Below are 13,468 nucleotides of genomic sequence, written 5' to 3'. Positions count from 1 at the left end.
ACACCAACCTAGACATTATATCACTTGAAACTATTAAAAATGTCAATAAAAAGTCACTCTTTCAAACTTTTCAAGGTAGACGTTGTTGGAAGGAAGATCAAGGTCTCATAATGTGATTCAGAAGCATAAATAAACAAGGAAAAGTTAAGAATAAAAACACAAATCACAAAATCCGAAAATCTGCTAATTTACAGATATTTTTCACAGTGTAAAGTCAGAATTTCTAGCCCTCTTTTTAAATTTCAATTATTTTATATTTTTCCAAGGGGGCTAGTAATATTGACATATATATATATATATATATACAGTTGAAGTCAGAATTATTTGCCCCCCTGTTTATTTTATCCCCAATTCTGTTTAACAAAGAGCTGATTTTTTTTTTCAACACATTTCTAAACATAATAGTTTTAATAACTCATTTCTAATAACTGATTTATTTTATCTTTGCCAGATTTTTTCAAGACTTGAATAGGTTAATTAAGTTAACTAGGCAGGTTAGGGTAATTACGCAAGTTATTGTATAAGGATGGTTTGTTCTGTAGACTATTGAAATAAATTGCTTAAATGGGCTAATAATTTTGTCCTTAAAATGGTGTTTAAAAAAATTAAATGCTTTTATTCTAGCCAAAATAAAACAAATAAGACTTTCTTCAGAAGAAAGAATATTATCAGACATGCTGTGAAAATTTCCTTCCTCTGTTAACATTATTTGGGAAATATTTATAATTCATATAAAAACTTCATAAATCTATCTATCTATCTATCTATCTATCTATCTATCTATCTATCTATCTATCTATCTATCTATCTATCTATCTATCTATCTATCTATCTATCTATCTATCTATCTATCTATCTATCTATCTATATATATATATATATATATATATATATATATATATATATATATATATTACAAAAAACATTGTTAAAAGGACTGATTTTATTCTAGCCAAAATAAAACAAATATGACTTTCTCCAGAAGAAAATAATTAATAGGAAATACTGTAAAAACTGTGGAAGTCCTTCCTCTGTTAAACATAATTTGCGAAATATCTGAAAAAAAAATTTTCACAAAAGAGCTAATCATTTTGACTTCAACTGTATGTAGTTTTGTGTCATTGTATTGGATCTGTTCAGCCCTTTAAGTGGTGACAGACTATTATGGGCTCTGTATCAATTAGTCTTAATCAAACAAAAGCGTGAAGAAAAAAATCACTCACCGCACTTTAGAAAATCATAGTTGGAGCTTTAATGATAATCAGTATTTAAACCATGCATTGAATATAGTCAGCATTTTATTTTGATTGCTTTATGCAATTTTGTTGTATTTCTTCTTGAATGTTACAGTTAAAGGGATCGGTTAACAGGTATGTGCTGTTGGGGATGTTTTTATCTACTCTGGGGTGATTTTGAGTCTTAATTTGGCCACACCTTTTTTGTGTTTCAGCTAGCAGAATGATTTTTGGTCTCCACTCTTATTTTGAGAAAATGCTTACTACATTTTGTTATGTTAGGGATGAAAACTTACACTGAATCTGCATCAGATTTTGCAAAACTATGTTGATCAACCTTAGTCCTGATCAAAATCAATAAAATGCTTAAGACATTACATTATTTAACTCTTTAATTGCCAAGTTCACAAATAATATCTCTGATTTGGTGAAAAAAACACACAAAATGACATTTTAAATATAAAAAGTTAATGTGGACTGGATTTTTTTTATACCTTTTATCAAAGTCTTGGACGAGTGAAACAACATTTCCTTTGATGCATTGTTTGGAATTGATTTTAATTTTGTCTTCCTAATTTACTGCTGGTGCCTTTTTTTTGCCCCATTGACTTCGATTATAACCACATTTTTTAATCACAAAACCTTGAAAAGCATAACACCATGAAATCATTGAGGGTAGTTTTCCCAGTTAGGAAGAGTTAAAACTTGTCATTTTTATTGTTGATCATCAGTTGGCACTCTTAACCTTTTAGATAGAAAAAAAAGTTTAGTTCTACCTTTTTATATGAAGTAAAACAGCAAATAAAGTGTGTGTATGTGTGTCTGTGAGTGTGTGAGAGTGACCTTTGTGCACTTACCTTGATGTGTCTAAGAAAATCAAAATATGCATCTCAGCTCTCAGAACTACTTGGAGTAAATAAAAACAAAGACTGGATTTATGCACCATCAAATGTGGTTATAATGAAGTTAATGGAGCAAAAACAGCCACCAACAATAAATTAGGGAAAATATAAATTAGGAAAATCCAACAAAGCATCAAAGCCAAAAAAATCCAGTCCACAACTACTTTTTATATTGAAAATACATCATTATGTGTTTGTCCCCAAATCAGACATCATTTGCGAACTTGGCTTAAAGAATTAAAATCCTGTCGTTTTTATTATTATTATTATTATTATTATTATTATTAATAATAAGTTTGGATCAGGACTAGATCAGAATGTAAATTAGTTGGTGACTGTTTTTATTTTCAAAGTTTCAAAAGTCAGTCATTAGCTGTTGCAACAGTTTTATTTTGTTTTACCTTTTAAACTAATATTGCAAAGATCTATTTGTAGGTTAGACAGTATAATAGGCTATGCCTGCCCATCATCAGCCTGTGGCACTGCCATGTGATTTTTTAGATTATTTAAAAATTGTGATAAAATAACATACAAATTAATGTAAAGATTGCAAATGCTGGTAATAATGCTGGCATTGTGATAACACTAACAAGAAATTTTGCTCTCATTAATATTTATTTACATATTAAATTTATCGTACATATGATGCAATAGAGTCCCCTCTTCATTCATTTGAATTTCTCACACTGAAGTAAATGTGCAAATATATTTTTATTATATTTTTAAATAGATTTTTTAAATATAGCAAATAAAATAAAATTAAATTAAATTAAATATCTAATGCCTTTTAATACACCAATGCTATTTTAGAAGAGCAATGATTGATTCTGTGGACCCAATATTTTACATGCAAAAAAAAAAAAATAAATAAAATAAAAGCCATTAAAGACACCCACATGCACACAGCAATCAGAAATGAAGTGAGCGATAAGGCATTTCTGTTAAACCTGTTATTAAGGTCACTAAAAGTCTGCTTTGTATTTTGCCCGTGTGAGTGTGTTCGCGATGGAGTGACTCATGTTTGCAAGGCGTCTTAAGCGGGAAAATAAATACCGCTCCGTGAGGAGGCAGAGAAGTGAGCATTTATTTATTTCTTTTGGCTTATTGATTTAGTCTGAAGAGGAAGAGCTCAGCTTCCAATCATCCTTTTGAATTATAATGAAATGCGGTGGATGTGAGCGTGCAGCCAATCGCCAAGCACTACTAAATGAGGGCAACCACTGAGTGATCAAAGTAATAAATTTAACCAGACGAGCGCTTCTCGCTCTCTCTCACCCTTAATTCACCCAGACGACACTCATGTAAATGCATTCTTGCTACGTGACTTAAATGAGGGGCCTGCTGTTTTGTCCCAAATCTTATCGGTATGCACAAAAGGCCACAGTGTCCCTGTGCTCGTAGTATGTAAAGAATCCTGCATTCATGGATGGTCTCCCAGCAGTTTAGCGATTCAGACCAGCTCCTGTGGGAACGGGTTAGCCTACAGCTTGCTATGCAAAAGGCTGCTGCATCCCTTCACTAAACACAAAGCTTCTTTTATGCAGACATACATTTTAATGTAATCTGGTTTGTGCAGGTTCCGCTGCTATTTTGATGTTTATGTATAATTTAATCTCTGTTGTTTACATGTGAGGCTTCATTGTTTCATAAATGCATCTGAGATGGAGGTTTGCGTTCATTCATTTTTTATTATTCATTGTAATTGCTGAGGCAAGCAATACTGCTGCAAATTGTGCATACCTAGTGGATTAAATACATCTCTGACTATAATGATAAACTTTTGAGCAACTGCTCTTGCTGTGACTAAAAGGGTCAAGCTGTTGGCATTCATCTGGACAACCTGCTGTCAGAGGGTTTTTGTCACTTTACAAAGGCCCACTTTCATGTAAAGTCAGTGAAAACTGTAAAGTTCAGCTGGCAGTTAAATAAGGTTTGTCCAGCCTGATCTCACAAGGAAACGTAAGTATTTTACATTTTGTCAGTTTAGTGGCTAATTCGTACAAATTTGTACGAGTTCAGTCATACGTAAATGTATGATTTTAAAAAGGAGGCGTGGCATCCACGCCTCCCGATCTGCGCGGGACTAAATTTTGAATCCCGCTCCCGCCCGCACCCGCCAGGTTTTAGCCCGAACCCGACCGCTCCCGCTTATATTAAGAATTTATTGTCCCGCTGCCCAACCCGCCCCGTTTTCTGCCCGCCGCGCCCGATCCCGCTAAAGAGCGGGGGAGAACAAAACCGAAAATCCCCCAGCTATACAGTCCAGACAGCCAAGCTGTCTGTATAAACACACACACAGCACCAAGCACACACACACAGACAAATCTCTCTCTCTCTCTCTCATACGCGCGCGTGCGCACTAACACACACACAAGCACCAAGCAGACACACAGGCGTTTGCTGTTATATCAACTCCGAGTGTATTTTGCTATCTGGGAAAGCTCTCTTTCTCTCTCTCTCTCTCTCTCTCTCATTCGCGCGCACGCACTAACACACACACACAGGCAAAGCTCGCTCGCTTGCTCGCTCGCTCTCTCTCTCGCTCTCTCTCTCTCTCTCTCTCTCTCTCTCATTCGCGCGCGCGCACTAACACACACACACAGGCAAAGCTCGCTTGCTCTCTCTCTCTCTCTCTCTCTCTCTATCTTTCTCTCTCTCTCTCATTCGCGGTCGCGCACTAACACACACACACACAAGCACCAAGCACACACACAGGCAAAGCTCTGTCTCTCTCTCTCTCTCTCTCTCTCTCTCTCTCTCTCTCTCTCTCTCTCTCTCTCTCTCTCATTCGCATAGCAATATCCGAGATATTGCTAGACAGCCCGCTCCCGTCCCAAATTAAACCCGTTACCGACCGCTCCCGCGATTTATTCGGAAATTTATTCCCGCGCCGCAGAAATCTGGTCGAGGGAATGCAGAACTCTACATCCAACCCCACCCCTAACCCCAACCGTCATTAAGTGATTAGCAAATCGTACTAAATTGGTCGAATTAGATTGTACGAATTCATACGAATTAGCCACTAAATCAAACAAATACTGTGAGAACTTAATTGTTGACAAACTGTTCAAGTGGCCTCCATTTCCCAGGTGTGTGAAATTATTTCATAAACAGCCTTGCATTAACTAACATACAGTATTATATTATATTCAACATTTTATACTATTTATATTTATACAATTATTATACTATGTTTTAAGTATTTAGAAGTAATTCTCAATTTCCACATTTTTGCTCCTGTGTTTTGCCGGGTTTCTCCTTTTTTTCCGCGCTTTACTTTCGCACTTGTCCTCTTCTTTTTAAATGGATCAGATGACGGAGACACTTCAACAATCACATACACGTTACTATCATTAGCTCAAGAAGTTTGTTATATCAAATAAAGACGCAATCACGCGCTCCCGGAAGAAAGCGAATACCGCTCACACTTTTAGACGGGCTTGTAAAGCAACAACAGGACACGGCAGATTTTGTTCTTCTTTGCATTGTGTCTGTTCATCAAGAAGACGACACAGTTTGTTTAAGCTTGGGTCATACATGGCTCTTTATGTTATGCATATAGTATATCCATGTAATCTCTCGGCTGTGTATTACAACATGGCGGATCCTTTGTTTACATTCTGTCTAGCTCCACGAGCTTGTGACGTTTCTCTGTAACCAATCAGCGTTCGGCTGCACGTGTAGCTCCACCTTTTGGTACCCTTTCTCATTTTTGGTACCCTTTCAAAAGGGTGCCGAAAAAGTGGTACGGTACGGTTTGGTTCGGTACGCTTATTGACAGTGGAAACGGCCATAAAAGCGTACCAAACCGAACCGTACCGTACCACTCAGTGGAAACGAGCCATTAGCATGTTTCTTAAATATCTGCAAACATATTATGGTATTTCAATACTTTAGAAGTGTCGAAAACTTACATATAGCACCTTTAATAAACAAAGAACAGCAACCAAAACTGAAAGAGTTAAATGGAAAACAAAGACTGACATTAAACGTAAACAGAAACAACACTTGGAAAACAATAAACGACAAACAGAAAGTGAAACAAAGAGACTTCTATGATAACAAGGGGGTGTGAAACAATAAACAATCATGGTGACAAAAGACAGGGCGCAGTACGTGTAACAAGGGAATAGTACAAAGATATTACAACGAACACAAAGAACAGTGGATGAGAATCATAACACAGAAGGTGATGGATTTCCAGCTAATGAAAGCGAGTCGTGTACAATGTTTTGCTATTTTATAACCCACTGACTTCCAATGCACGGTATAGGGAAACGAGCCTGTTCTTTTCATTCTACAAAAAATATCTTCTTTTAATCGAAAAAGAAAACTAAAATATCCTAATATTTCATTTTCCTTAAATAACATTTAACATTTTCTTTTGTAGCTGTCAAAATGAAGCTTTCTTACTGCACCTACTTTGTTTATGTGTTTAACACATTAAACTTGAGATTTGTAAGACACGTTTAATTTCCATCAAGAAGTTTTCATAGCTTAATTAATCTCTCTGGCTTGCGGCTCCCGTTCTAGCACCTTGTCACTTCACTCCTCCAGCTGAAAACAAATGCCTATTTGTTAAATCAATTATTCCAGGGAGGCATTTTTACACACACATACGGTCAAGGAGGGAGAACTGGGATATGTTACATGTAGGACTATCAATTAAATGGGTGATGTGGAGTTAATTAAAAGAGAATTCACAGGTCTTAGGTTTCACTCAAACGGAATGCGTTTTTCTATTCCATTGTGATACTTTTCAATTGTTTTTCGATGTTTGATGGACATGCATGACCATTAAGGTCGCGTCTCCCATCACATGAGTGTCGTGTTTTTTACAACTTTTACACAGAGTGGTGCATGTCAGTGTCAGTTCCAAAGCAGTGGACTAAGGCGTACTCACACTAAGAACTGTTGCCTTTAAACATGCCAAAGCACGCTTATCCTCCCTCCCCTCTCCCCCTCGGCCTGCACTCACATTGCAGTTTTTACCTTCCGAGCCGCAGCACGCTTACGTCATCGATGATGTGACTGTTCAGTTTAATAGAAGAGAAGTGCTCTCCCTCAGCACAGTGGACATTGCTTTAGTTATATCGTTTTGTATTATTTTGTGTAGTTTGGGATGCAGTGACATGCAGTCAAATATTTTACGTAACAGATCCAGCACTTTTAATGTTCACATTATCATAAAAGTCCTCGTGCTGCATGTTTTAGGAGGTTTGCTGAAGGTGTAGCTGACGTGCAGTAAGGAGATTGCATCTTTAATAAACTATGACAGTTTAGTACAGCGTAGTACAACCAGGAATTGTGCCCTGGCATGGTTCAGATAGCCTAGTGTGAGTGCATCCTAATGCCAAGTTCAGACTGACTCCCTGACAGGTTTGAAGAAATCGCCGACAAATGCCTGAAATCACAGGCAAAATGCTGCTCGTTCCCATAAATACAATCACACATTGTGAACCGTCAAGGACATGATATGATACAATCACAGATGAGTCGCCGACACCCATCAGATATTTGCCATGCTAAATATCTGGAGCTGTTGCTTAATCAAATCATGCCGTGTGAAATGTGTTCTGATTGTTGTGGAGTTGAAGAAGAATTGCTAATTCCCTACAAATGCCAGGTGAGAAAAATACTGTAAGTACATTTTCTACCCCACAAGAGATGGGAAGTACCAAAGTACAAACACTTCGTTATGGTACTTTGGTATGATTGACTATGGTAGATTTTTCTGGTATCAGTACTTTACTATTTATTTTCCTGACAAGTTTCTACTTTTACTTCTTACATTTTTACACGAGTATATGTACTTTCTACTCCTTACATTTTTAAAACCATGGTCGTTACTTTCATTTTCATCTGTTTAGTGGCACGATCTTTATTATTTCTTATCATTGCGCAAAAATATGAGTGCCTTTTTGATGCAAGCAGGAGGCTCAGATTGGCTAATCGGGAGGACCAGGAGAATTCCCGGTGGGCCGGTCTGTTTTTTGGCCGCAAGGGCCGGTGAATCTAGCTGCTTGCACTGTCAGCAGTCGCACTTTTTTCATTTATTTATTTATTTGGCAATAGTCTCTCTCTTTTTATTCATTATTTTGTCGCAGCCCTGCTCTTTTCATTTATTTTCTCACAGCCCTGTGAGCAAAATGCAGCCTGCAGGTTCATGAGGATGTAGCTATCATTCGACCCCAAACAGCAGCACCTTAGTGAATATAAGAATTTGAATAACTAATATTAATGAATATAACACCTGCTCAATGAAAATCAAATGATTCACTACATTAATAAATCTGACATAACTTGATCAGAAATCTAAAAAGGGGAGAAAAAAATTAAGCCATCAATAGAAAGTAAGACTCTGGTCAGATAAAAGTGCAATATTTATTCTTTATTCTGACCGCAGCAGCGTAACAGTGCCATTGTGGTCCAGTGGTCAGCACGTTGCGTTGCAATGCCGCCGACCCGTGTTCGAACGTTGCCTAATAATTATTATTACTTATTTTTCATTTTTATTGTTAAGACATATAATACTATTAGGGTTGTTGAACATTTGAAGTTCTAAAGCATCTGTTTTCTTGGACAAGACATGATCGTCTCATTAGAAACTGAATTGGACACTACGTTAATTTAATATAGTCAGTTTCTAACTGAGGTGGACTGGTCAAAGGCTTGAAACTCCAGGGCTGAAAAGGAGTCCCACTCAGGCCCTGGCAAGCAGTCTTCAGAATTTTTAGATCGAGTCGACATGGATGGCAGCTGTTGTTTTTGATCTAACAGCCAAAAAACATGCTAAAGCTGTGAGTTTGCATTAGGATGATGATCGGCCGCGTTTTTAAGCAACGTTGTTAGGCTATATTGCAGAGTTTGATGCTGCTTGGTTACTTTTATAAATTTGGCAACAAAGATTTTACATAATAATTGGAAATGTCAGTTATTTTATATTAATGTATTAATAGAATGTGAGGACTAGTTACCTACTTATCCTCACTCACTATCCTTCAGCTTCGTCCTTGATTTATCAGAGGTCATCAGCAGGATGAACCACCAATTATTCCAGCATATGTTTTACACAGCAGATACCCTTCCAACTGCAACCCCGTACTGGGAAACACCCATACACACATTTACACACACACGTTTATACACTACTGCCAATTTAGTTACCTATTATTCACCTATACTGCATGTTTTTGGACTGTGATTGAAACGAGTACTTTTTACTTTTTTAATTTTGTACTTTTGCTTGTTCAAGCTACTTATTTAAAATGAGTTAAAACAACATAATTCTTAAGTTTTTGGGAAGAACAACTTAATTTTTTATGTTCAATCCACTTAAATTTGTAAAAACAATTAAGTTAACTTAATTGATTTGTGTTACATGAAGGAATTGTGTGGAACCCAGCAGTTTTTACAGTGTATGTAGTTAATAACAAAAAATATACTATGTGACCTTGTGTTGTTTTCATGTCACTTCTCGCGTGTGTTTGGTTGTGAGAGACGTGGTTTGCAGACCGAGACAAAAGTTGTCTGCAATTTTTCCTATTTTAAAATCATGCAGTGTGAAAGCCCCTGTCGCTGATCCATCTTGCAGTGTAAACACAGCACCGACGAAATGCTAGTCCAGATATTCATGCAGTGTGAAAGCATCTGTGACGTGACTACTTTAAAAATCATGCAAGAAGAACTGGTAAGAAGTGAGCAAGTGGTGCAAGTTTCTGTTTAAGGTCACTCAGTGGTTGTGTTTATATACCTGTGCATTTAAAAAAAAACTGTGCTCTGGAATTGTTTTTGAAAAAGTGCAGTATAGAGTGCAAAGACCTAAGTGTGTATTTATGCAAATAAAATTGTATAAAGTTGATGCTCATGAAGTGAGATGCTAAAATGTATGTTAAAATTTTGTCTCATGTTGTTTCATTACCATAAGCCTTTTATTGTTATTTGAATAGTCAGTTTACCTTAATCTCTAACACTACAAAATCTTTGCAAAGATTTTTTTTTTTTTTAAACACACTAATAATAATGATGTCTTTAAAAAAGACAATTTATGAGTGCTTAGTGCTTTCACACCTAGACTTTTGTTTCGGAACCTGTCTCTTTTACCCAGTTAGAGCAGTTTGCTTGGCATATGTGAATCCAGCAATCGCTCTCAGATCCGAGCCTGGCTATAGCACAGTGTTTTATGGATATGTCATAGGCATATGGAGAAGATAGAATTATGAAAAAATTATGAAGAGAGAATTATGAGTAAGGCGGGAGAACATTCCAGACATCCCAAGTGCCCCGCAAATGCACAGAGACTCCCGGATGCCCGCAAAGAAGTGATAATCTCCCAGAAATCACACATCTCAAATACGTCGCGTCTGTCCTCGCTCTTCAGACACGACGTGCACACTTTGCCAAACACCACCAAAACACCACCCCCACTGACGGCTGAGCGGGACTCTGCAAAATAAACCGTGTAACTGACCTATGTGAGGGGAGTTTACTCACACGTGACTTGTTTTAGCTCTTTTGGTCCATTTAGAAACTTTGCCTTGTAAAAGCGAACCACTCCAAGAACAAAGAGCAACAATGTAACAGTTTTAATTCCTGTGAGGGAACAACTGAATCGATTCACAGTTGTGAAAGCACACTAATGTTGTCTTTTATTCAAATATAGTATAAACACTGACCTGCAACAGTAACAAATGTTCTGCTTGAACTAGGTTGAATATGAGGCTTGAATATGGTTCTTGCATTTCAGTTAAACATCACTGAGCTTCCATGACCAAATTTGAAACAGTAAACATTGTTCATGGTTTATATTTATATGTGAATAGAAGCCTAAACATATCTGTTTATAATTTAAACCAGATATATGCCTTCAGAAGACTTAGAAGACTAAACTGTACAATTGACTTGGATAATTTGTGTTCTATCTCTATTCATTGTGAAGCATCATAGTTTGGATAAACAGACTTTTAATGGAGGGAAATAAATTTTACTTTAAAAAAAACTTAATTTATGTTTAGATGATAAAAAAAGGGTTTGTAACAACATAATAGCAAGTTTAAAAAAAGTCATGATTTAGCTCATAAGGAAATCAATTAAACTGACTATTTACCTCTTCAGTGACTCACTTGTCTGCTATAATAATGCAGATTCCAGGCCCTTTCTCATCAAATATTGATACAAAAATGCTATTAATCACACTAGAATGGATTAATAGCTTGTTATATGTCATTAGCAAAGAGGCTTGTTGAGGGTGAGTGTTTGTGAAGTGTGGAGTGGAGTGTTAGTGTCTCTTTTCTCAGGGCAAGCAGCCACATGAAACAAGAAAACAAGCAGCGTGGATTAGTAGTGGAAACTAGGAAAAGTGGGATTTACCCCCATGGAGCAGTGGAGCAGAATTTGTAAACATCAGTGCTCTCGAATGTTGTCCTTGGCCCTTTCTACCTCCGTCAGTGCAAACAGAGCCTTAGGCCCCTCTTGAGACCTCACCATCACACAAGGAGAGAAAGGAGGAGAAAGGAAAAGGCGTGCAAAAAATGAATCAAGAGGTTTGAGGAGAATAGTAATCAGTGTTAATCTTGACAACAACACTGCTGATAGAAATGTCTGGTGTTTTTCTTTTGTAATGTTTTCAAGGATAAAGAAAACTAAGCAAAATAAAAGATGTACCAAGACAAGGTTTTAATCAGTACATGCCATTCATAAATAATGAGAAGATTTTTAACCTCATTAACAATAGTTTTCACAAAAGAAAAACCTACAGAAAAATTAATTTATATTATCCACTCATTCTGTAGAACTGACCTGCATGAGCTGAAAGTCAAAGGATGAGATTTGTTAGCAAGTTCACTGTCGTTCACACATATCTATTTATACTGAAAAACATAACACTTATATACATATAAGTTCATTATGTTACACTAAAGACTAGAGCAATTGCGGCTTTTAAAATGCAGTTTTGATGAGCATGAGACTTCTTTTAAATGTGATTATAAAATATAGCAGCTGATTAATCTAACAAAATCTTAGAATGATTAATCAACTAATTTTCTATAATTTTAATAATTAATCAGTAAGATTATTCAGGTTGATTGTTCAGTTTTTCAGTTAATTAAAATATTGAAGCCTACCTAATGAAACAAAGAAATCACTTCAGCTTTCAAAACTCTTCAAACGAACTTGAAGATCATCATCATGGTAAAGGTTAGTATTAACTGATTTGTACACTATTATAATGCTGTCTTTTAAAGGTACTATAATGGTAATAACTGCAATAATACAATTACTACAAAATCTGAATATGATAAATAGTAATTTCTTTTTTTTTCTTCTAGAGTTGATTTTTTCATTCTTGCCTGGTGTTCTCACGTAAATTTACCAGAAGCTGCTGTCGACTGACTGACTGACTGACTGACCAAGCAACCAATACACCCACCTACCCACTCCCTTCCCTAAACCCAACCGCAATGTTTTGGAAAGCAATCCAGAAAAAGAAAAGCCCTTACAGCAGCCTGATTTTTATCACGTTTTCAGATTTTACCACATTTTTACCCTGTTAAATAATTGTTTATTTATTCTTTGGATTTTGTTTTTGTCTAACTTTCTTTAACCGTTCTTTATCGGACTTGAACCCCATTGTCAAGATCAAATCCACTCTGTTTTCCAAGTCTGCTGATGTATGTGTTGAAGAAACTGGTAACAGCAGAAAAGCTGTCCATACGGAGGTAAGCGGTCAGCTGGAAAACGAGAAAAGGAATGGCATCATACCACCCCGTAGCGTTCAAGACGAAATGCAGCCATACTTGGCTCCAATCTTCAGAAATGTATATAGGGCTACGTTTTCACAACAAACCAATGTTGAAAGAAATGGCTTCTGGCTTACTTGTAGAAAAAATAGTAAAAACATTGAAAATGTATAATTAGCCTGCCATAGTTAACTTTAATAACCATGTTTGTACAATATGGTTTTAAACAGTGTTGGGCAAGCTACTTGAAAAATGTAGTGATCTAAACTATTAGCTACTCTTCTTAAAATGTAGCTTAACTTCACTAAAAGCTACCCTCTTGGAAATGTTGCAAACTTAGCTAAAAGCTACATGGAAAAAGAAGCTTAGCTACATCTAAGCTAATTTTGCAATTTTCATTTTTAAATCAAAGCAACTTAAATCCAAGTCAATCATATCTTAGAGATCAATAAAACTGTCAATGAAACATATGAGGCATATAAGTTCAGTTTACAACTCTTCATTGATGAATTACACTACAAAATGTAATATCATTTATAAGTATCATGAACTAATAGTAATTACCATATTATACTTTAGCCTTTACAACAGT

The sequence above is a fragment of the Danio rerio genome, chromosome 10 (assembly GCF_049306965.1).
Source record: "Danio rerio strain Tuebingen ecotype United States chromosome 10, GRCz12tu, whole genome shotgun sequence".
Lineage (NCBI taxonomy): Eukaryota > Metazoa > Chordata > Actinopteri > Cypriniformes > Danionidae > Danio > Danio rerio.
The sequence above is the reverse complement of the archived record's forward strand: the minus strand, read 5'-3'. Positions refer to the sequence as shown.